Source organism: Mustela putorius, unplaced genomic scaffold, assembly GCF_011764305.1.
Source record: "Mustela putorius furo isolate JIRA1106 unplaced genomic scaffold, ASM1176430v1.1 tig00000224_pilon_pilon_pilon, whole genome shotgun sequence".
Taxonomy (NCBI): Eukaryota; Metazoa; Chordata; class Mammalia; order Carnivora; family Mustelidae; genus Mustela; species Mustela putorius.
In genome coordinates this window covers 1,960,348-1,986,830 of record NW_025421321.1, presented here as the reverse complement: position 1 = coordinate 1,986,830, position 26,483 = coordinate 1,960,348, and positions in this window count along the sequence as shown.

The following is a 26,483-nucleotide window of genomic DNA, read 5'->3' as shown; positions in this document are numbered from 1 at the left end:
GGGAGATTGGAGAGGGAGATGAACCATGAGAGACTGTGACTCTGAAAAACAAACTGGTTGTCTTCAAGGGGCAGGCTTCCCCAACCTGCTAGTGTGCATGCAGGCAGCATAGCACCGGGGAGGGGAATGGAGCTTCCTGGACACACCTGTGCACCATGAGTGACATGTGGAGCGGGGTATTCATTGCAGCCTTGTTGTGACATCAGAGGACACAAAGCAGCCAAGTGTGCACCGCCCAGGGACTGGGTGAACACACATGGCACATCCCCACCAGAGAGCCTACAGGGCTGCAAACTGGATGAAGAGCTGAGCGCAGCTTGGCAAATGTCTCCCCATGGTTTGTTACATGAGGGAAGCAAGACATAAAACAATAAACAGCGATACCTTTTGTAGAAATGTACATTTTTAAGTAATAAGTGTATATATAATAGTAGTAAGTATATACACACACACTCTTTGTATTTGCTTGGTTTTGCATATGCAATACTAAAAAACTGATGATAAACACAATTCTAATAAAAATGGTTAAGGAATAGGAGGAAATAAGACTTTGATAGCAGAGGCAGGCACAAGACAGCTTTGGGTATACCTTTCTATATAGTGTTTACTTTTTACCCATATAAATATCTTGCATCCTCAAAACATAGTTTCCAGTTTTAAATTCAAATGACCTATTTTGGAGTCTGAGCTGAACAACAACCACCTGTCTCTTGGGCTAGTTGGCGGGGATCACTGTGTCTAGTGTTCACCACACCCCGAGGCACATGGGAGGAAGGGCTGGGCCAAGGCCAGTTCCTCCTCATGGAGCAGTCCTGGGAGCTGTCTGCTGGTCCCGAGACACGGAAGCTAGGGCTGAGCCCTCCTCAGACATGGACAGAAATGGCGTCTCGGGAAATAACGGTTTTGCAAGAGAGAATTCAGAGCCCCTACCCACCCCCAGCATCCCGCCACCCCAGAGGCCAGTGCCTCCATGTCTTTTCCCATTCCAAACCCAAGGCCTGGTTGGACCTCTTCCTATCCAGCCAGGGAGCATGTGAGCAGAGGAGACAAACAGGGTGCAGATGCAGGAAGACGACCTTTCAACCAGGATCTTTGAAAATTTGGCACAAGTGCCTCTATCTTTGGTCTCAGAGCTTGTCCCTCAGATATCAATGCTGTCAGAATTTTTTTTTCCTTCCCTCTTTTTTGATGTTCAAAGCTGCAATTCTGACACTTGGTTTCTGATGTGAAAACATCCTACTCTCCAGACTGGTTCCGTGTTTGATGTCAGCCCTTTCAAATGTTCAAGACGTGCTTTGCAGAAATGCGGAATCTGCAAGCCTCCCTCTTGGCTATTTCTCTCTGTTCAGTTACCAGCTGCTGTGGTGTTGAGCACTTGTAAAGGGAAGGAGGGGGCACAGCCTCCATGCTGCTGAGTTATTAAAATCATGGCAAGTCCAACACATTACCCTGAACCCAGCCCTTTAATGTGACTCTTAAATATGCATCAGAGCCTTAATAAATGTAAATCAGTCTGGGAATGACTTCTCAGTTGTTCGTCTGGAGCATCACTGATTTATACTCTTTTCAATTAACTCATCAAAGGACATAGATTTTAATCAAAGACTTCAGAATTTTCTGTGGGGCCAAGTCAAATCACTATCAATGTGAAGGGGAGTCCCTAGTGGCATACCACAGAGCTCAGCCCAGTTAAGCATTCTATAATTTAGGTGAAGGCATCAAGGAATAAATATCACATCTATCAATTACCCTAAGCTCACTGGGACAGGTGGATATAACAGATGGCAGAATCAAGGTCACAATTACCTTAAAGGGAAGAGATTAATGCACCAAGCTAAATAATTGTAAAACCTTGTATATAGAAACGAACAATTCATTGCACTTGATCAAAGATCATTTTCAGAGTGAGTGGAGTTCCCCCAAAAGGATGATATGATATAAGTAAATCCAAAACCGCATGTGTGGGTGGATGTAAAGTGTCCCGCTCCACCCTGCTCTGGCTACGTGCCCCCCAAGAGTTCAGCTGGGGGCTGGCGTGCTGTAGGGGCATGTGGGAAACCACCAACGATGTGCAGCTCTGGAGCCTAGAGAAGGTTTAGTGGTAACACAGTAATGCTGTCAGAGCTCTGGGGTTGGAATGGCCTCTGACTGTTGTGAGGGGCTCCCATGAGGAACAGGCAGAATTTTCAAGGGAGGTAGGTTTCTCTTCAATGATATACTAGATCACTTTCCAGGCATTGGAATGATCCCTTAATACAAACTTTCGAGTTGCATCAAGCAAGCAAATTATAAATGAACTATTTTGTACTTCATATTTTTAAAACCCTAGAACATTTTGTTCAAATGAAATATCATCTGGAAGCCTAACATATAAACTAGATGGGATTAGTCTTCTTGAAACAGAGGTGGGAAGCCAGAACACCATTTTTATGGATGCCCCCTACACCCTGGAACACTCTTCTGTAGATAAACCCCAAATCCCTGTGGTAAAGAGGCCTTGGACCATATGTGCTCTTGACTCTTTTTATTTCAATTCAAATAAAACATTTTTGTAATCTAACATTTCTCTAACAACTGACAAGCTGTCAGTTCTGTTGGGGCATGATGTTCTAACATACTCCTAGAGTAGCTTATAAGGATGTTTAGACTTAAAAATACCCAGACTTATATCACAAAGGTAAGTTGAACAGTTCAGCTATCACATTTTATACCAGCACACATTATATCCCCAGAGACCTCCAGAATTTGATTTGGGGCCAGATCTCTCAGGCTTGCTTATTCCTCCTCTCCTCTTACTCAGTATCAGGCATTAGACTACTGTCCAGAGGCATTGCTATATAGAAACTTCACAGCCATAAGTCAAGTGGAAATGCACTATTCTAAATAAATCTTCACTGGTCACTTCCTGAAGTGCCCAGCTATGTTGATGCTTCCTGGTACACAGGGTTGTGTGAGGGTAAGTTACTCTTATATCCCATTTAAAAACTTCTCACCTCATCAAATACAAAAATATTACTGGAGTCGCATAGACTGATATCATTCTCCCCTTCTTCCATAGAAATATAAGTCTTATCTGAGTACAGGATGTCCTCCCTAAATCTTTTCCCAGACTGCCCTTCAGCCAAGCCTGGCCATGAGCAGGGTAGGCATGGAAAGCTATACACACTCTCCCACTTCTCTCCCTTTCTGCAACTGGAACATGGTTATTTAGGAAGGCAGCTCTGGCCATGATGACAGGAGCAAACTCTACAGACTGCAAGAAAGCAAGATGTAGGGAGCTCTGACTTCATCAAGCTGCCTGCCCAAGGTATTGTGTGGGAAAAAAAAAATAAACTTTTATCTGTTTAAGACCTTTTGACTTTGAGTTTCTTATTATAGTAGTCATGCTTTTTTCCTCTTACAGCTGTGGTTTATAGTCTCCCCTAAACTTCTTTCTAATCTGACATTCTATAATTTTCATCTCTTCTTGGATCCCAAACTAGAGCTGGAGTGGAGTTGCTGAGTGTGTAAAGCTAGTTCCCTCTTCTGCTTATGGGCATAACGGAAGGCAAGAATTGAATTTACCTTCCAGCTTACATAACTAGAAAATCAAGTGAATACAGGACTTTAGAACACAAACATTCTAGAACAGTTCCCTTCCTAAGAGAAGGGAACCAAATGAGGTACATTAGTTTGCTCAGGCTGCCATAGCAAAGTACCACAGGCTGGGGTGGCCAGGGTGTGTTAAACAACAGAAATGTCTTTTCTCATACTTTTGGAGCATAGAAGTCTGAGATCAAAGTGTGGGCAAGGTTAGTTTCTTCTGAGGTCTCTCTCTTTGGCTTGAGAAGGCTGTTCTCTCCCTGTGTCTTCACATGACATCCCTTCACATGTCTGTGTATCAATCTTCTCTTCATATCAGGACACCAGTTACATTGTATTAGGGCCCACCCTAATGACATTATCTAACCTTACCTCTTAAAGGTCCTACACCAAACACATTCACATTCTGAGGTACTGGGGGTTAGGACTTCATCATATGAATGGGAAGGGGTATACAGCTCAGCCCATAACAAAGTGTGCCCAGTGAATGCCTAGGTCCTGCCTGGAGAGTTTCTAAGCTTGAGCACAAGGGAAGGAGACCCAAAGAGAGCCTGCTGAGTTACTGGAGACAGAGGCCAAAATAAGCAGAATTTGTGGGAGAGAGTACCAAAAAGGAGGAGGCTTTACAGAGTGAACAAGCTGTGGAGGTCTGCATAGAGACCCCTCAAACCTTTAGAGTACCAATTCATGTGAAGGAATGATGCAATCTGGGAACACCACCAGCATGAGGAGGTAAGCAAAATAATCCCCAGAACTAACACAACCAGTGGCTTGTGCTCCCACCATCAAGCAAGGAGAAACCTCCTAATACAAGAAACCATTAGATCCCTCAGAAGGGTATGGTCTCAATAATGCAACCAAATTAACTCCAGAATGAAGCTGCTTGGACAAAGCTTAAACACAAGTCTCAAAAGAACTTAACTGATTTCAAGGACTTTAACTGCATCTAGAACAAAGTAAAAACTATTTGAAGGAATACCACAAACTCCAACACTCCATTTTTAATAATATAAATTTCACAATATCTGGACTCCAATGAAGAATCACCATCATACACCAAAAATAGTAAATATTATTTTTAATGTTTAAATATTCAATCAGTAGAAATAGACACAGACAAGACACAGGTTATAGACTTAGTAGACATAAACATTAAAACTGCTATTATAACTATAGTCCATAAGTTTAAAAAGGTAAAAGAAAGCATGAAAATGATGGAAAGAAAAATGACAGATTTGTAAAAGACACAAACTTAATGTTTTTGCAGATGAAAAAAATACAATATCTGAAATGAAAAATACACTTTATACTCCTAACAGCAGATTAGATTATTCATAAGAAAGATCAATAAACTTGAAGACATAGCAGTATAAAAAATCTAGAATGAATAAAGAGGAAAGAGAGAATATTAAGAAAACATCAGTGAACTGTGAAACAATATTAATTGGCCTAACACATGTATAACTGTATATCCTAGAAAATAAGGAAGGTGGACAAAAAAGACTTTGAAGAAATTATGAAAAAAACCTTTCCAAACCTGATGAAAACTACAAATGTTCAAATATAAGAGACTCACTAAGTCCCCAGTAGAAACCCCCATGCACATTCACACACCATACAATCACAAAACATGATCAAACTCCAGGGGACAAGTAACAAAGAGAAAAGCTACAAGCAGTCAGAGAAAAAACAACAACAAAAAATAAATAAATAAAAACAAAACAAAACAAAAAAAACACATTACATAGAGAGGAACTAAGTTAAGGTTAAGGAAGACATCTCATCAAGAACAATATAAGCCAGGGGCACTTGGGTGGCTCAGTCAGTTAAGCATCAGACTCTTTGTTTCAGCTCAGGTCCTGATCTCATGGGTCATGAGATCAAGCCCCACATCAGGCTTCATGCTCAGCAATAGTCTGCTTGGATATTCTCTCCCTCTGCCCCTTTCCCCACTCATGCTCTCTCTCTCTCTCTCTCAAATAAATAAAATCTTTTTTAAAAAATACAAGCCATTAAACAATGACACCTTTTAAGTACTGAGTTAAAAAAAAATGTCAACCTAGAATTCCATGTTGGGTGAAATATCTTTCCAAAGCAAAGTCAAAAGACATTGAGACAAACTGAAAAAAAGTTTGTTGCTGGCATTCTTGGATTACAAAAATTAGTAACGGAAGCTCTTCAGGCAGAAAGAAACTAACACCCAAAGGAAATTCAAATCTAGACAAAGTAATAAAGAGTGCTGGGAATGGTAAATATGTAACATAAAAGACTGTTTTTCTCAGTGTTAAAGTGTGTTAAAAAACACTTTAAAAAATAATCAATTGTTTAAAGGAAAATCAAAAGATATATGCAGTTTATAACTTATAGAAGTAAAACATAGGCAAGCAATAACACAGTGGCTGAGAAGGGTAAAATGGAAGCACGCTGTAATAAAATGCTTACAAAATATGTAAAGTGGTATAATATCTGTTTAATATCATGATAATTTAATTATCATGGATAATTGAAGATGTATATTGTAAACTCTAATGCAATTACAAAATCCTAAAACAAAGAAACACACTTTTCTTAAGGGGAAAAAAGTAAATAAAATGGAAATATTTAAAAAATACTAATTTAGGGGTGCCTGGTTGGCTCAGTCATTAAGCATCTGCCTTCAGCTCAGGTCATGATCCCAGAGTCCTAGGATCAAGCCCCACATTGGGCTCCCTGCTCAGGGAACCCACCTCTCCCTCTTCCACTCTGTCTATTTTTGTTCCTTCTCTTGCTGTGTTTCTGTCAAATAAATAAATAAAACCTTTAAAAAGAATTTTTAAAAATTAAAAAAATACTAAATTAATTCAAAGGAGTTAGGAAGAAAGGGAGAAAAAAGAAACAATGAGACAGAGGCAAGATGGCAGAAGAGTAGGGGACCTCATTTCATCTGGTCCCTTGAATTTAGCTAGATAACTATCAACTCACTCTGAACATCTACCAATTCAACCTGAGATGTAAGAAAAGAATTGCTGTAGTTCTACAAATAGAAAAGCAACCACTTTCCACAATGTAGGAGGTGCAGAGAAGTGAATTGGAGGAATACATGGGAAGATAAACAGCAGGAGGAGGGAGCCTCCATAAGCCAGCTACCAGAAAATGATACAGCAGCAGAGCACAAAATTGGAACCTTTAGAAATCTGCACCAGTGAGGGATGTCCCTGCCTGAAAGGTGGTCAGGTGATGAAGCAAGTGGTGAAGAGGGACAGAATCCTAGGTAGGACAGTGTGGTCTCAGGTTCCCCGGGGTCACAGAAAGAACATGGGTGCCTGACCCAGCAGAATTCCCAAGCACTGGAGAGGGGAAACTGATTATGGTCAGTGAGCTTGGGAATGAGCTCTCTGCTCAGTTTGCCATAAACTGGGATCCCACACAGGATTCAGTAACTGCTCTCTGTGTGGTGGCCCTGCAAAGGGCAGAAACATGGAGACCCTCCTCCCTTGAAGAATCTGCAGCATTTGATGCCTATGAAAGTGAAGATTGCTTTTCTCTAAGGGTTTATTGAAGAGAGAGGGACAGGATCTTTTAGCTCCAGGCCCAGAGATCAGGGTGACACTATTTTTATTTTCAACCTCTGAAGCAGCATGGAAAGCCATCAGGGAACAAAAGCCAGAAAGAAGAACCCAAAGCAGCTTAAACAGCCTGGCCTACTGGCAAGGAGTGTGCAACTCTGTCCAGGCAAAGACACCTGAAAATCAGCACAGCAAACCCTTCCCCCAGTAGACCAGCTGTAACATCAGCTTACCAATACACAAAACTTCAAATACCCAGCCCTAGGGAAAAATAGTATATAGAATTTGAGGGTTTTCTCCTCATGATTCTATCTTTCAGTTTAAAAATTTCCTCCTCTTTCTTTTTTTCCTTTTCAACTAGTTCCTTATTTTATCAACTTTTGGTTTTTAAGTCTTTTTTTAACTTCCACTTTTACATTTACATTTTAGAGATATATTCTTCATTTTGGGCTTCCTTTCACTGTGTTCAGTTTTATTTTTACATATATATAAGTTTTGCTTTCTTTAAAATGTTGGGATTTAGGGTCTTCTAACAAACAGACCAAAATACACCCAGGACCAAGTGGATCACCCTGTTTTGTCCACCTGGGAGATTACATTCCTCTTCCACCCACCCTTTTTTGCTTACCTTTTTTGGTTTCTGACCTATGTGGCTTTGTCTAGTGTTTATTTAGCTTGAGCCATGGTTGATATTTTTTATCTTGTTACATCTTTCATCTATTATTCTCTGGACAAAATGACTAGAAGGAGGAATTCACAACAAAGGAAAGAACCAGAAGTAATACTCTCTGCCACAAAAATAATCTATATGGATATAAGTAAAAAGCCACAGCTGGAAAGCAGGATAATGATTATAAACTTACTAAATGGGCTCAAAAGAAGCATAAAAAACACTAGAGAATCTCTTATTGCAGAAGACAATATGAAGGGAAGGAAGGGAGCTGAAGAAAAGAGAAAAAACAACTAATAGACCATGAGGGGAGGCTTCAAGAAATCAGTGATACCATAAAGTGAAACAATATTAAAATTATTGGGGCCCCAGGCAAAGACAAAAGATGGGGTGGGTAGAAGGTATATTTGAGCAAACCATAGCTGAGAACTTCCCTAATCTGGGGAAGGAAACAGACATTCAAGTCCAAGATGTAGAGAGAACATCCCCCCAAAATCAATAAAAATAGATCAACACCCTAACATGTAATAGTGAAGCTCACAAATTTCAGCAATAAAGAGAAAAATAGTGAAAGCATTTCAAGGCAAGAGCCCCTTAAACTACAATGACAGAAACATTAGAATGGTGGCAGACCTATCCACAGAGACCTGGCAGGTCAGAAATGGGTGGCATGATATATTCAGGGTACTAAATGAGAAAAACTTACAGCCAAGAATACTTCATCCATCAAGGCTGTCATTCAGAATGGAAGGAGAGATAAAGAGCTTCCAGGACAAACAGAAACCAAAAGAATTAATGATCACTAAACAAGCCATGCAAGAAATATCAAAGAGGATCCTGTAAGTGAAGAGAGAGCCCAAAGTAACATAGGACAGAAAGAAACAGAGGCAATATACAGAAACAGGGACATTACACATAATACAATGGCACTAAATTCATATCCATCAATAGTTACTCTGAATGTAAATGAGGTAAATGCTCCAATCAAAAGAGAGCATATCAGATGGCATAAAAAAGCAAGAGTCATCCATATGCTGTCTGCAAGAGACTCATTTTAGACCTAATGATACATCCAGATTAAAAGTAAGGAGGAGGAGAACCATTCACCATGCCAATGGACATGAAAAGACTGCTGAGGTAGCAATCCTCATATCAAAGTCTAGTTTTATTTTATTTATTTTTTCTTAGATTTTATTTATTTATTTGACAGACATAGATCACAAGTAGGCAAGAGAGGCAGGCAGGGAGAGAGAGGGGGAAGCAGGCTCTCTGCGGAGCAAGAGCCCAATGTAGGGCTTGATCCCAGGACCCTGGAATCATGACCTGAGTCGAAAGCAGAGGCCTTAACCCACTGAGCCACCCAGGCACCCCCCTCAAAGTCCAATTTTAAACCAAAGACTATAGTAAGGGAAGAAGAGGGACACTGTATCATACTGATAGGGTCAAGTCAACAAGAAGATCTAACAGTTATAAATATCTATGCTCCTAACTTAGGAGGAAAAAATATAAACCAATTAATAACAAAATTAAAGAAACACATTAATAATTTTACATTATTAGTAGGGGACTTCTTTTTTTAAATTGCATTGTTTAATTTTTTTTTATAAACATATAATGTATTTTTATCCCCAGGAGTACAGGTCTGTGAATCGCCAGGTTTACACACTTCACAGCACTAACCAGAGCACATACCCTCCCCAATGTCCATAACCTCACCCCCCTCTTTCCCGGCCCCCCTCCCCCAAGCAACCCTCAGTTTGTTTTGTGAGATTAAGAGTCACTTATGGTTTGTCTCCCTCCCGATCCCATCTTGTTTCATTTATTCTTTTCCTACCTCCCAAACCCCCCACATTGCATCTCCACTTCCTCATATCAGGGAGATCATATGATAGTTGTCTTCTGATTGACTTATTTCGCTAAGCGTAATACCCTCTAGTTCCATCCACATCATCACAAATGGCAAGATTTCATTTCTTTTGATGGCTGCATAGTATTCCATTGTGTATATATACCACATCATCTTCATCCATTCATCTGTTGATGGACATCTAGGTTCTTTCCATAGTTTGGCTATTGTGGACATTGCTGCTAAAAACATTCAGGTGCACGTGCCCCTTTGGATCACTACGTTTGTATCTTTAGGGTAAATACCCAGTAGTGCAATTGCTGGGTCATAGGGTAGCTTCATTTTCAACTTTTTGAGGAAGCTGCATGCTGTTTTCCAGAGTGGCTACACCAGCTCGCATTCCCACCAATGATGTAGGAGGGTTCCCCTCTGTCCACATCCTCACCAGGATCTTTCATTTCTTGACTTGTTAATTTTAGCCATTCTGACTGCTGTAAGGTGGTATCTCATTGTGTTTTGATTTGTATTTCCCTGATGCCAAGCAAAAGTGATGTGGAGCACTTTTTCATGTGTCTGTTGGCCATCTGCATGTCTTCTTTGCAGAAATGTCTGTTCATGTCCTCTGCCCATTTCTTGATTGAATTATTTGTTCTTTGGGTGTTGAGTTTGCTAAGCTCTTAGCTTAGATTTTGGATACTAGCATTTATCTGATACGTCGTTTGCAAATATCTTCTCCCATTCTGTCAGTTGTCTTTTGGTTTTGTTAACTGTTTCCTTTGCTGTGCAAAATCTTTTGATCTTGATGAAATCCCAATAGTTCATTTTTGCCCTTGCTTCCCTTGCCTTTGGCGATGTTCCCAGGAAGAAGTTGCTGCGGCTGAGGTCAAAGAGGTTGCTGCCTGTGTTCTCCTCAAGGATTTTGATGGATTCCTTTCTTACATTCAGGTCCTTCATCCATTTTGAGTCTATTTTCGGGTGTGGTGTAATTTCATTTTTCTGCATGTGGCTTCCCAATTTTCCCAACACCATTTGTTGAAGAGACTGTCTTTTTTCCATTGGAAGTTCTTTCCTGCTTTGTTGACGATTAGTTGACCATAGAGTTGTGGGTCTATTTCTGTGTTCTCTATTCTGTTCCATTGATCTATGTGTCTGTTTTTGTGCCAGTACCATACTGTCTTGGTGATGACAGCTTTGTAATAGAGCTTGAAGTCTGGAATTGTGATGCCACCAACTTTGGCTTTCTTTTTCAATATTCCTTTGTCTATTCGAGGTCTTTTCTGGTTCCATATAAATTTTAGGATTATTTGTTTCATTTCTTTGAAAAAAATGGATGAGATTTTGATAGGGATTGCATTAAATGTGTAGGTTGCTATAGGTAGCATAGATATTCTCACAATATTTATTCTTCTAATCCATGAGAATAAAACATTTTTCTATTTCCTTGTGTCTTCCTCAATTTCTTTCATGAATACTTTGTAGTTTTCTGAGTACAGATTCTTTGCCTCTTTGGTTAGGTTTATTCCTAGGTATCTTATGGTTTTGGGTGCAACTGTAAATGGGATTGACTCCTTAATTTCTCTTTCTTCTATCTTGTTGTTGGTGTACAGAAATGCAACCCATTTCTGTGCATTGATTTTATATCCTGAGACTTTACTGAATTCCTGTACAAATTCTAGCAGTTTTGGAGTGGAGTCTTTTGGGTTTTCCACATATAGTATCATATCATCTGCAAAAAGTGATAGTTTGACTTCTTCTTTGCCGATTTGGATGCCTTTAATTTTTTTTGTTGTTGTTTCATGTGTCTGTTGGCCATCTGGATGTCTTCTTTGCAGAAATGTCTGTTCATGTCCTCTGCCCATTTCTTGATTGGATTATTTGTTCTTTGGGTGTTGAGTTTGCTAAGCTCTTCTAGTACTATGTTGAATAGCAGTGGCAATAATGGACATCTGAGCCGTGTTCCTGACCTTAGTGGAAAAGCTTTCAGTTTTTCTCCATTGAGAATGATATTTGCTTGGGTTTTTCATACATGGCTTTGATGATATTGAGGTATTTACCATCTATCCCTACACTTTGAAGAGTTTTGATCAGGAAGGTATGCTGTACTTTGTCAAATGCTTTTTCAGCATCTATTGAGAGTATCATACAGTTCTTGCTCTTTCTTTTATTAATGTATTGTATCACACTGATTGATTTACAGATGTTGAGCCAACCTTGCATCCCTGGAATAAATCCCACCTGGTCGCGGTGAATAATGTTTTAATGTACGGTTGGATCCTATTGGCTAGTGTTTTGGTGAGAATTTTTGCATCTGTGTTCATCAAGGATATCAGTCTGCAGTTCTCTTTTTTGATGGGATCCTTGTCTGGTTTTGGGATCAAGGTGATGCTGGCTTCATAAAATGAGTTTGGAAGTTTTCCTTCCATTTATATTTTTTGGAACAGTTTCAGGAGAACAGGTATTAATTCTTTTTTTTTAATATAATTTTTTATTTTTTATAAACATATATTTTTATCCCCAGGGGTACAGGTCTGTGAATCACCAGGTTTACACACTTCACAGCACTCACCAAAACACATACCCTCCCCAATGTCCATAATACCACCCCCTTCTCCCAAACCCCCTCCCCCCAGCAACCCTCAGTTTGTTTTGTGAGATTAAGAGTCACTTATGGGGAATTCTATGAAACATTTAAAGAAGAATTAATACAGATGGGATTGGGAGGGAGACAAACCATAGGTATTAATTCTTCTTTAAATGTTTCATAGAATTCCCCTGGGAAGCTATCTGGCCCTGGGCTTTTGTTTGTTTGGAGATTTTTGATGACTGTTTCAATCTCCTTACTGGTTATAGATCTGTTCAGGTTTTTTATCTCATCCTGGTTCAGTTGTGGTAGTTTATATGTTTCCAGGAATGCATCCATTTCTTCCAGATTGTTAAATTTGTTGCCATATAGTTGTTCATAACATGTTCTTATAATTGTTTGTATTTCTTTGGTTTTGGTTGTGATCTCTCCTCTTTCATTCATGATTTTATTTATTTGGGTCCTTTCTCTTTTCTTTTTGATAAGTCTGGCCAGGGGTTTATCAATCTTATTAATTCTTCCAAAGAACCACTCCTAGTTTCCTTGATTTGTTCTATTGGTTTTTTTTTTTTTTTTTTTGGTTTCTATTTCATTGATTTCTGCTCTGATATTTATGATTTCTCTTCTCCTGCTGGGTTTAGGCTTTCTTTGTTGTTTTTTCTCTAGTTCCTTTAGGTGTAGGGTTAGGTATTGTATTTGAGACCCTTCTTGTTTCTTGAGAAAGGCTTGTACCGCTATATATTTTCCTCTCAGGACTGCCTTTTCTGTGTCCCACAGATTTTGAACAGTTGTGTTTTCATTATCATTTGTTTCCATTAATTTTTTCAATTCTTCCTTAATTTCTTGGCTGACTCATTCATTCTTTAGAAGGATGCTGTTTAGTCTCCATGTATTTGGGTTCTTTCCAAATTTCCTCTTGTGATTGGGTTCTAGCTTCAGAGCATTGTGTTCTGAAAATATGCAGGGAATGATCCCAATCTTTTGATACCAGTTGAGATCTGATTTGTGACCTAGGATGTGATCTATTCTGGAGAATGTTCCATGTGCACTAGAGAAGAATGTGTATTCTGTTGCTTTGGGATGAAATGTTCTGATATATCTGTGATGTCCATCTGTTCCAGTGTGTCATTTTAGGCCTTTATTTCCTTGTTGATCTTTGCTTGGATGATCTGTCCATTTCAGTGAGGGGAGTGTTAAAGTCCCTTACTTTTATTGTATTATTGTCAATGTATTTCTTTGATTTTGTTATTAATTGGTTTATATAATTGGCTGCTCCCATGTTAGGGGCATAGGTATTTAAAATTGTTAAATCTTCTTGTTGTACAGACCCTTCGAGTATGATATAGGGTCCTTCCTCATCTCTTGTTATAGTCTTTGGCTTAAAGTCTAATTGATATGATATAAGGATTGCCACCCCAGCCTGCTTCTGATGTCCATTAGCATGGTAAATTGTTTTCCACCCCCTCACTTTCAATCTGGAGGTGTCTTCGGGTCTAAAATGAGTTTCTTGTAGGCAGCATATTGATGAGTTTTGTTTTTTTATCCATCCTGATACCCTGTGTCTTTTGATTGGGACATTTAGCCCATTAACATTCAGGGTAACTATTGAGAGATATGAGTTTAGTGCTATTGTATTGCTTGTAAGGTGACTATTACTGTTCCTTTCTGATCTACTACTTTTAGGCTCTCTCTTTGCTTAGAGGACCCCTTTTGATATTTCCTGTAGAGCTGGTTTAGTGTTTGCAAATTCTTTCAGTTTTTGTTTGTCCTGGAAGATTTTTATCTCTCCTTCTATTTTCAGTGATAGCCTAGCTGGATACAGTATTCTTGGCTGCATGTTTTTCTCGTTTAGTGCTCTGAATATATCATGCCAGTTCTTTCTGGCCTGCCAGGTCTCTGTGGATAAGTCTGCTGTCAATCTAATATTTTTACCATTGTATGTTACAGAATTCTTTTCTTGGACTGCTTTCAGGATTTTCTCTTTGTCGCTAAGACTTGTAAGTTTTACTATTAGATGACGGGGTGTGGATCTATTATTATTGATTTTGAGAGGGGTTCTCTGCATCTCCTGGATTTTGATGCTTGTTCCCTTTGCCACATTAGGGAAATTCTCTTCAATAATTCTCTCCAATATGCCTTCTGCTCCCCTCTCTCTTTCTTCTTCTTCTGGAATTCCAATTATTCTAATGTTGTTTCATTTTATGGTGTCACTTATCTCTCGAATTCTCCCCTCTTGGTCCAGTATTTGTTTGTCTCTCTTTTGCTCAGCTTCTTTATTCTCTGTCACTTGGTTTTCTATATCACAATTCTTTCTTCTGCCTCATTTATCCCAGCAGAAAGAGACTCCATTATTTTATTTTTATTGCACCTCATTAATAGCTTTTTTTATTTCAACTTGGTTAGATTTTAGTTCTTTTATTTGTACAGAAAGGGCTTTTATCTCTCCAGAGAGATTTTCTCTAATATCTTCCATGCCTTTTTAGAGCGCAGCTAGAACCTTGAGAATCCTCATTCTGAACTCTACATCTGACATATTACCAATGTCCATATTGATTAGGCCCCTAGCCTTTTGGTATTGCCTCTTGTTCTTTTTTTTTTTGTGGTGAGTTTTTCCACCTTGTCATTTTGTCTAGATAAGAATATATGAATGAGCAACTAAAGTACTAAAAGGGTGGCAAAGACCCCAGGAAAATGTGCTTTAGCCAAATCAGAAAAGATTTGGGGGTAAGAAAGGGGATAAAAAGAAGTTTAGGGAAAAAAATTAAAACAAAACAAAAAAAAGAAAACAAATTTAAAAAATATAAAAAATTATATATTAGACTGGTGACTAGAACAGGGTCGCTCACTTAATTTTGGGAGTATTTTGGTCTCTTAGAAGAAACTACCTCCCAAAACTTTAAAAGAATGAAAAACATATATAAGTAAACACAATGAAGGGATGGAATATGCCTATAAAGATGAAAAATTTTTTTTTAAATTTCTAAAAAAGGAGTTGATAAAGTAAGTTCATTGGGAGAATAAAGAAAAAGAAAGTGGAGAGATTTTGCTTGGGCTGGAACTAGAACAAGCCCAGAGCTAGATTTAGGACATATTTTGATCTATTAGAAGAAGTTGTACCCCAAATTTTTTAGAAAAAAAAAACCCTATGTGTATACAAAAAATAAAGTTAGATACAATGAAGGATAAAATATGACTATAATAATGAAGGTTCAAAAAGATTATTTTTTTAATGAAAGGTATTGTTAAGATAAACTAGTTAAAAAATGTTAAAAGGAAAGGGTAAAAATTTTAAAAAATTAGAAGAAGAAAAAATAATAAAATTAAAAAATATTAAATTAACTGCAAGGCTAAGGAATCATGGGGAGAAAGCCATGAATTCCATGCTTTGCTTTCTCCTTCTCTGGGATTCTGCTGTTCTCCTTGGTACATGAACTTGGTCTTGGCTGGGTATCTTGTGATCTTCTGGGGGAGGGGCCTGTTGTAGTGATTCTCAAGTGTCTTTGCCCCAGGCGGAATTGCACCGCCCTTACCAGGGGCCGGGCTAATTAATCCACTCAGGTTCGTTTTCAGGAGCTTTTGTTCCCTGAATGCTTCCTGTAGAGTTCCTTAGGATGGGAATGAAAATGGCAGCCTCCCAATCTCCAGCCTGGAGGAGCCAAGAGATTGGGGCCCCACTCCTCAGTGTGCCCTCAGAGACAAGTGCTCAATCACTCCCATGTCCCTGGCCTCCGGCTGCACTCCAAGCTCACCCAGCCTGTGACCGGTTCAAGGTAACCCTGAGCTGAGAGCTCACTCCTCGGCTCTGTCTCTGTAGCTGGCTTCCCCACTCTAATACCTGTGAGCTCTGCGACACTCAGTCACCACCGATCCTTCTGTGACCCCATAGGACCTGGGGCCATTCTGACCCCACGTGGGCTTCACCCCAGTTTAGCCTCTGGAATGATGTCCCTCAGTGGAGCAGAATTTTAAAAGTCCTGATTTTGTGCTCCATTGCTCCGCCGCTTGGCGGGAGCCAGTCCCCCACCCCGCAGTCTATCTATCTTCCTGTCACTTTGGATTCACTTCTCCGCCATTCCTACCTTTCAGAAAGTGGTCAATTTTCTGTTTCTAGAATTGTTGCTGTTCTTCTCTTTGGTCTCCTGTTGGATTTGTAGATGTTCACAATGGATTGATAAGCTATCTAGCTGATCTCTTGCTACCTGATGTAGTCTCAGCCTGCTAGTTCTCTGCCATCTTGACTCCTCCCCCAATAGTAGGAGACTTCTACACCCCACTCACAGCAAAGGACAGATCCTCTAAGCAGAAGATCAACAAGGTAACAAGAACTTTGAATGACACACTGGATGAGATGGACTTCACAGATATATACAGAGCATTCCATCCTAAAGCAACAGAATACACATTCTATGTCAGTTCACATGGAACTTTCTCCAGAATAGATCACATACTGGGTCACAAATCAGGTCTCAACCAGTACCAAAAGACAGATTATTTCCTGCAAGTTTTCAGACCACAGTGCTTTGAAACTTGAGCTCAATCATAAGAGGAAATTTGGAAGGAATTCACACTTGTAGGTTAAAGAGCATCCAACTAAAGAATGAATAGGTCAACCAGGAAATTAAAGAAGAATTTTTTAAAAACTCAGGGAAACAACTGAAATTGAAAACACAGCTATTCAAAACCTTTTGGATACAGCAAAGGTGGTCTTAAGAGGGAAGTACGTAGCAATACAAGTCATTCTCAAAAAATTAGAAGTTTCAAATACACAAGCTAACCTTACACCTAAAGGAGCTGGAGAAAGAACAGGTAATAAAGCCTAATCCAAGAAGAAGAGAAATAATAACGATTAGAGCAGAAATCAATGAAATAGAAAGCAAAAGAACAGCAGAACAGATCAATGAAACTAGAAGCTGGTTCTTTGAAAGAATTAATAAGATCAGCAAACCCTTACCCAGACTTATCAAAAAGAAAAGAGAAAGAACCCAAATTAATAGAATCATTAATGAAAAAAGGAGAGATCACAATGAACACCAAGGAAATACGAACAATTTTAAGGACATTATGAACAACTATATAACAACAAATTAGGTAACCTGGAAGACTAGAAATTAGGCATTCCTGGAAACATAAACTAGCAAAACTGAAACAGGAAGAAATAGAAAACCTGAACAGACCCATAACCAGCAAGGAAAAGGAAGCAGTAATCAAAAATTTCCCAGTACACAGGAGTCCAGGGTCAGATGGCTTTCCAAAAGAATTCTACCATACATTTAAAGAAGAACTCAAACCTTATTCTGAAGCTGTGTCAAAAAATAGAAGTGGAAGAAAAACTTCCAAACTCATTTTATGAGGCCAGCATCACCTTGATCCCCAAACCAGACAAGGATCCCATCAAACAAGAGAGCTATAGACCAATATCCTTGATGAACACAGATGCGAAAATTCTCACCAAAATACTAGCCAATAGGATTCAACAGTACATAACAAGGATTATTCAACATCACCACATGGGATTTATTCCTGGGTGGAAAGGGTGATTTAATATCCACAAATCAATCAAGATGATTAATAAAAAGAAAGGACAAGAACCAAGTGATGCTTTCAATTGATGCAGAAAAAGCATTTGACAAAATACAGCATCATTTCTTTTTTTTTAAAGATTTTATTTTTATTTGAGAGAGAGTGAAAGACAGCACAAGCAGGGAGAGCAGCAGGCAGAAGGAGAGGGAGAAGCTCAGCAGGGAACATGATCCTGGGATCATGTCCTGAGTGGAAGGCAGATGCTTAACCAACTGAGCCACTCAGGTGCCCCCAGAGCCCTTTCTCAATTAAAATTCTCCACAGTGAGAAAGGAGAACTCTCTTACACTGTTGGTGGGCATGCAAATTGGTGTTGCCACTTTGGAAAACTGATTCCTCAGAAAACTAAAAATAGAGCTACCTTATGAGCCTGCAATTGCACTACTGGGTATTTACCCCAAAGATACAGATATAGTGAAAAGAAGGGCCATCTGTACCCCAATGTTCATAGCAGCAATATCCACAATAGCCAAACTGTGGAAAGAGCCAAGTTGCCCTTCAACAGACAAATGGATAAAGATGTGGTCCATATATACAATGGAATATTACTCAGCCATTGGAAAGGATGAATACCCAACTTTTGCATCAACATGGATGGGCTGGAGGAGATTATGCTGAGTGAAATAAGTCAAGCAGAGAAAGTCAATTATCATATGGTTTCACTTACTTATGGAGCATAAAGAATAACATGGAGGACATTAAGAGAAGGAAAGGAAAAGTGAAGGGGGGGAATTGGAGGGGGAGACAAACCATGAGAGACTGTGGACTCTGAGAAACAAATTGAGGGTTTTGGGGGAGGATGGGTTGGCCCATAGATGAGTATTAAGGAGGGGATGTATTTCATGGAGCACTGGGTGTTGAACATAAACAATGAATCTTGGAATACTACATCAAAAACTAATGATGTATTGTATGGTGACTAACATAACACAATAAAAGAAAAAAATATAATTCTCCACAATGAAGGCAGTTGGGTAACTCAGTCATTAAGCGTCTGCCTTTGGCTTGGGTCATGATCCTGGGATCCTGGGATGGAGCCCTACGTCAGGCTCCCCACTCAGCTGGATGTCTGCTTCTTCCTCTCCCACTCCTCTCTTGTTAGTCTCTCTCTGTCAAATAAATAAAATCTTTTAAAAAATTCTCCACAGTGTGTGGATAGAGAGAACATACCTTAATATCATAAGAGCCATCTATGAAAAGCCCACCATGAATACCATTCTCAATGGGGAAAACTGAGAGCTTTCCCCCTAAGGTCAGGAACACAACAGGGATGACCACTCTCACCACTATTGTTCAACATAGTACTAGAAGTCCTAGCCTCAGCAGTCAGACAACAAAAAGTAATAAAAGGCATTCAAATTGGCAAAGAAGTCAAACTCTCACTCTTCACAGATGACATAATTCTTTATGTAACCCAAAAGACCACCCCAAAATTGCTAGACCTCATAAAGAAATTCAGTACTATATTATACACTAACAATGAGGCAGAAGAAAGAGAAATTAAGGAGTCAATCTCATTTACAATTGCAGCAAAACCCATAAGATACCTAGGAAAAAACTAACCAAAGACATAAAAGATTTATATTCAGAAACTATAGAACACTGATGAAAGAAATTGAGCGTGACACAAAGAAATGGAAAAACATTCCATGCTCCTGGATTGGAAGAAGAAATATTGTTAAAATGTCTACAGTACCCAAAAAATTCTATAAATACAATGGGATCCCTATCAAAATACCATCAATAGTTTTCATAGAGCTGGAACAAACAATCCTAAAATTTGAATGGAACAACAAAAGACCCTGGATAACCGAAGTAATGTTGAAAAAAAAAAAAAAAAACAAAAGCTAATGGCATCACAATGCCTGACTTCAAGCTATATTACAAATCTGTAATCACCAAGACAGCATAGTACTGGCATAAAAAACATACACATAGATCAGTGAAACAGAATAGAGAACTGGAAATGGACATTCAAGTCTCTAGTCAACTAATATTTGACAAAGCAGGAGAGAATATCCAATGGATAAAAGACAGTATATTCAACAAATAGTGTTAGAAAAATTGGACCATGACATGCAGACAACCTGAAACTGGACCACTTTCTTACAGCATATACAAAAATAAACTCAAAATGGATGAAAGACCTAAATGTGAGACAATAATCCATCAAAACCCTAGAGTACACAGGCAGCAACCTCTTGCTTCAACCCCAGCAAATTCTTGCTAGACATATCTGCAAAGGCAAGAGAAACAAAAGCAAAAATGAACTATTGGGACTTCATCAAAACAAAAAGCTTTTGCACAGCAAAGGAAATAGTCAACTTATGGAATGGGAGAAGATACTTGCAAATGACATGTCACATAAAGGGCTCATATCCAAAATCTATGAAGAACTTGTCAAACTCAACACCCCAAAATAAAAAAGTCCAGTCAAGAAGTGGGCAGAAGATGTGAATAGACATTTCTCTGAAGAAGACATACAAATGGACAACAGGCATATGAAAAAATGCTCCACATCCCTTGACATTGGGAAAATGTAAATCAAAAATGACACTGAGATACCATGTCAGACCATTCAGACTGGCTAAAATTAAAATTCAGGAAGCAGGAGATGTTGGCAAGAATGTGGAGAAAGGGGAACCCTCTTACACTGTTGGTGGGAATGTAAACTGGTGTAGCCACTCTGGAAAACAGTACAGAAGTTCCTCAGGAAGTTAAAAATAGGGCTACCAGGTGCCTGGGTGGCTCAGTGGGTTAAAGCCTCTGCCTTCAGCTCAGGTCATGATCCCAGGGTCCTGGGATCGAGCCCCACATCGGGCTCAGTGGGGAGCCTGCTTCCCCCTCTCTCTGCCTGCCTCTCTGCCTACTTGTGATCTCTCTCTGTCAAATAAATAAATTTTTAAAAATAGGGCTACCCTAGGGGTATCTAGGAGGCTCAGTCATTAAGTGTCAGCCTTCAGCTCAGGTCACGATCTTGGGGTTCTGGGATTGAACCCCGAGTTGGGCTCCCTGCTCTGTGGGGAGTCTGCATCTCCCTCTCCCACTCCTCCTGCTTATGTTCCCTCTCTCGCTGTCTCTCTTTCTGTCAAACAAACAAACAAACAAAGCAAACTACCTTACAACCCAGAAATTGTACTAGCAGGTATTTATCCAAAGGATACACACAAAGCAATTTGAAGGGTCACACGCATGCCAATATTTACAGCAGCAATGTCCACAATAGCCAAAATACGGAAAGCCCAGATACCCATTGACAGATGAGTGGATAAAGAAGATGTGATATGTTAATATATAATAGACTATTACTCAGCCATCAAAAAGAATGAGATTTTGCCATTTGCATTAATGTAGATGGAACTAGAGGATATTATGCTAAGTGAAATAAGTGAGTCAGAGAATGACAAATACTGTATGATTTCACTCCTGTGTAATTTAAGAAGAAAAACAGATAAGCATAGGGGAAGAGAAGGAAAAATAAAATAAGATGAAAATTAAGAAGGAGGCAAACCATAAGAGATGCTCAACTCTAGGCAACAAACTGAGGATTGCTCTAGAGGGACATAGGTGTGTGGAAGGGACAACTGGGTGATGGTCATTAAGGAGGTAACTTGATGTAATGAGCACTGGGTGTTATATGCAACTGATAATTTACTAAATGCTACCTCAGAAAATAATAAAAAAGTAAAATAAAAATAAAATACAAGTAAATACATTATGCAAATAATAACAGATCTCATGGGAGAAATAGACAACAATACAATAAAAGTAGGGGACTCTAATATCCCACTTTCAGCAATGAATTCAGACAGAAATAGAGACTAGAAAAAACCAATGGAACTAAGAGTAGGTCTTTTGAAATGATAAACAAAATGGACAAATCTTTGCTAGACTAAGAGAAAAAGAGACAAGGCTTAAGTAAGTAAAATTAGAAATAGAAGAGACATTACATCTGGTACCATAGAAATACATAGGATCATAAGACACTATGATAAACAACAAATTGGACAACCTGGAAGAAATGGATGAATTCCTAGAAACATACAACTTACCAAGACTTTACCAGAAGAAACAGAAATCTGAATAGACCATTAATGAATAAGGAGGTTGAATTGGTAATCAAAAACCCTCCAAACCAGAAAACCCGAGGACCAGATGGCTTTACAGTTGAATTTTATCAAACATTTAAAAAAGAATTAACACTGGCCCTTCTCAAACTCTTCTCCAAAATTGAAGAAGAGGGAAATCTTCCAAATTTGTTTTATAAGACCAGCATTGCCCTGATACCAAAATCAGATAAGGACATACTAAGAGAAGAAAACTATAGGTCTGATGAATACAGATGTAAAAATTCTCAACAAAATGTTAGCAAACTCAATCCAACAACACAATAAGAGGGTTATATGCCATGACCATATGAAATTTATCCCTGTAATACAAGGAAGGTGCAATGTAGGCAAATCAATAAACATGAAACACCACACTAATAGAATGAAAGGTAAAAATCTTATTATTATCTACATGGGATGCAGAAAAAGGATTTAACAAAGTACAACATTATTTCATGATTAAAAACCCTCAACAAACTGGATACAGAAAACAAATTGGATCTGTTGGATTTCTATATACTAAAAATGAAATAGCTGAAAAAGAAATGAAAACTATCCCATTCACATGAGCTTCAAGAATTTTTAAAAAAGTGCTTAGGAATAAATTTAACCAAGAAAGTGAAAGAAGGAGAATTGGATGAATGGGGGCAAAAGGAACAAAGTTCTAGTTATGAGATAAACAAGTCCTGGGGATGTAATGTACATCATGATGACTATAGTTAACACTGATATACAGTACATTTGAAAGTTGTAGAGAGGATAACCCCTGGGAAGAGAAAAACAGTTTTGTGTGTGTGTGTGTGTCTCTATGAGGTGATAGATGTTAACTAAACTTTTCATGGTCATTATTTCACAATATATGAAGTTCAAGTCAATATGCTGTTCACCTTAAACTTATAAAGGATGGTATGTCAATTTTATCTCAGTAAGACTGGAATAAAGTGAAATATCTGAACAATGAAAACAGTTAAGACTTTGATGAAAAAAACTGAAAACACAAATTTATCCCGCATTCATGGATCATAAGATTTAATATTGTAAAAAGTCCACACTACCCAAAACCAACTATAGATTCAGTAAAATCCCTACCAAAATTCCAATGGTGTTTTACATGGAAATGGAAAAAAACAATTCTAAAATTTGTATGGAACCACAGAAGACCTCAAATAGCCAAAGTAGTCATGAGAAAGAACACAGCCAAGGCATCACACTTCCTGATTTTAAACTACTACAAAACTGTAGTAATTGAAACAGTATGGTACTAGTATAAAAGTAGACACATAGACCAATGAAACAGAATACAGTGTGCAGGAACAAATCCCAGCATCTGCTAACATTTGCCAAGGTGCCAATAACAGTGGAGAAAGGATATTTTCTTTTACAAGGGCATTCAAAAATATAACAGCATGTGGAAAAATTAAATTGGACACCTGTCTTAACCCACTCACAAAAATTAACTCAAAACTGATTTAAAAAACTTAAACATAAGACCTGAAACAATAAAACTCCTAGAAGAAAACATAGGGAAGTTATATATCCCTATAACACTGACAATAACTTTTTAAGATATGACACCAAGAGCAAAGGCAACAGCAAAAATAAACCTGTGGGATTACATCAAACTTTAAAACTTCATAGCAAGATAAGTCATCAACAAAATGAAAAGGTAGATGGGATTGGGAGGGAGACAAACCATAAGTGACTCTTAATCTCACAAAACAAACTGAGGGTTGCTGGGGGGAGGGGGATTGGGAGAAGGGGGGTGGGGTTATGGACATTGGGGAGGGTATGTGCTTTGGTGAGTGCTGTGAAGTGTGTAAACCTGGAGATTCACATACCTGTACCCCTGGAGATAAAAATATATGTTTATAAAAAATAAAAAATTAAAAAAAAAACACAGTAAGACATCACCTCACACCTGTTAGAAGAGCTATCATCAAAAGGACAAGAGATGACAAATGTTGGTGAGGGTATGGAGAAAAGGGAACCCTCAGGTGTCATTGATGGGAATATCAATTGGTACAGCCACTATAGAACACAGTATGGAGGTTCCCCAAAAAATTAAAAGTAGAACTACCATTTAAAAAAAAATGAAAAGGTAGGCTCTGGATTAGGAGAAAATGTTTGCAAAGTACATAGGTGATAAGGTGTTAATACCCAAAATATATAAAGAAGTACAAGTCAGTAACAACAACAACAACAAAATAAAAAGAAAGAAAGAAAGAAAGAAAGAAAGAAAGAAAGAAAGAAAGAAAGAAAGAAAGAAAACCAATAGAATTAAAAATGAGTCACAGAGGGGCACCTGGGTGGCTCAGTGGGTTAAAGCCTCTGCCTTCGGCTCAGGTCATGATCCCAGGGTCCTGAGATCGAGCCCCACATCAGGTTCTCTGTTCAGCGGGGAGCCTGCTTCCTTCTCTCTCTGCCTGCCCCTCTGCCTTCTTGTCATCTCTGTCTGTAAAATAAATAAATAAAATCTTCAAAAAAAAAAATAAGCCACAGAACTAAGCAGGTATTTTTCCAAAGAAGACAACTGAATGGCCACAGGTACATGAAAGAAATGTTCAACATCAATAATCATCAGGGAAATGCAAGTCAAACCTCAAACCCATTAAAGTCGGTATTATCAAGAAGAAAAAAGATAACAAGTGTTGGTGAAGATGTGGAAATAAGGCTATCTTTGTACAGAACTGGTGGGAATGTAAATGGTCATTCATTACAGAAAACAGTATAGAGCTTCATCAAAAAAATTAAAAATAAATCTACCACATGATTCAGCAAAAACAGAACTACCACATGGTCCAACAATTCCACTTCTGCATATCTATCCAAAGGAAATGATAAGAGAGTAATGAAGAGGTATCTGCAATCCCATGTTCACAACAGTAAAGATACGGAAACAACTTAAGTGTCTGCCAGCTGATGAATGGTTAAAGAAGACGTCGCATATGCATATATAAAATGGAGTATTATTCAGCCAGGAGAAAGAAGGAAATCCTGTCATGTGTGACAATATGGATGGACCTCGAGGGCATTATGCTAAGTGAGATAAGTCGTATACGGAAAAACAAATACTGTATGATATCACTAACATGTGGCTAAAAGTGCTGACCTCCTAAAAACAGAGTAGAGTGATGGTTACCAGGGGCTGGGGGCTAGGGGAACTAGTGAGATGATGTCTTAGGATGAAACTTGCAACTAATAATAAGTCCTGGAGATCCATAGATATTACAGAGATTATAGAGAACAATACTGTATTATAAACTTCAAAGTTGCTAGAAGACTATATCTTAATTGTTCCCACCACAAAAAAGAAATGATAATTATGTGATGTGATGGAAGTGTTAGGTGACATTAGAGTGAGAATTATGTCACAGTATATAAATGTATCAAATCAACACATATATACCTTGAACTTACACTATGTCAATTACATCTCAATAAAATGCATTTAAAAAATAAATTGAAAAGAAAAAAATGTGATAATTTCAATAGAGAATGCATTGAACAAAATCCAGCCTCCATTCCTGATTAAAACAAGAGAAGACTAATCCAGCATCATTTAGGCTTCAGCATGGAGGTTAATTCCTCTGGAAAGACTGCTTGAGGCCCCAGCAAGTCCAGATTGCGCATGCCATTTACAAGCTTCAGTAGCATCCTGAGCCTCTCCATCAGAGCCCTCAAACAGTGGAGCTCTGAGCTGCGCCTTGTGACTGGGTTATCATGCCTTGAACTTTAGCCCACTCTGCAGACCACAGAGGCCACACAGGTACCTGGAAGCTGTATAATTGGAACAAGTTATAGGCTAAACTTTACAAAACGTTCCTCAAAGCAGAAGAAAAAAAATAATAAGAAAACTTGTATAGGAACTATGTGTGCTTGTTTAAAATGTATCGACTGCCAAATTCAAAAACAAAAAGAGATATGATAAGCTTTATAGTAAAAACACATACACTTGTAAATATGGCAGTTAATTGTTTAAGCTATTGGAAACCTTACAGGTGAGGCAGGGAGATAAATGTATGAGGAATTAAGAACAAGCTTATTACTCTTATTCAGCACTAAAATGAACTTTGGGCTCTGCAGCAAAAAGAAGACGATGTCAGAGGAACTATAGAATTCTCACTGGCTCATAAAGGAAGGCAGAGCCTGATTAGTAGCAGAAACAAGCTGCTTATAGAGATAAAAACCTGGGACAGCTTACTCAAGGAATTATATGATTGCAATGTCAACAATTAGGAATATTTCAGACAGTAATACTACCTACAGATCTATGCTTGCTAAACTGATCAGTTGTCACCTCACTGAGCACAACAAGGTTTTGCACTGCCCAGCCATGGATGGATAGCTTCATAGGAGGCACTGAGCAAATGTGCCATGATCAGAAGGAAGTCGATGCAGAGTATTTTACAGAAAACAACCAAAAGTCATCAGTGTCCAAATAAGTGTCTCTACAGTTCCACAAATAACATTTTGTATTTCTTCAGGAAAAAAAGAGAGAGAGAGAGATAAATAGAGAAAATGCTTATCTTTTATCAGAGGGGATGGGTAGGGGGCTTGTGTGGAATTTTGAT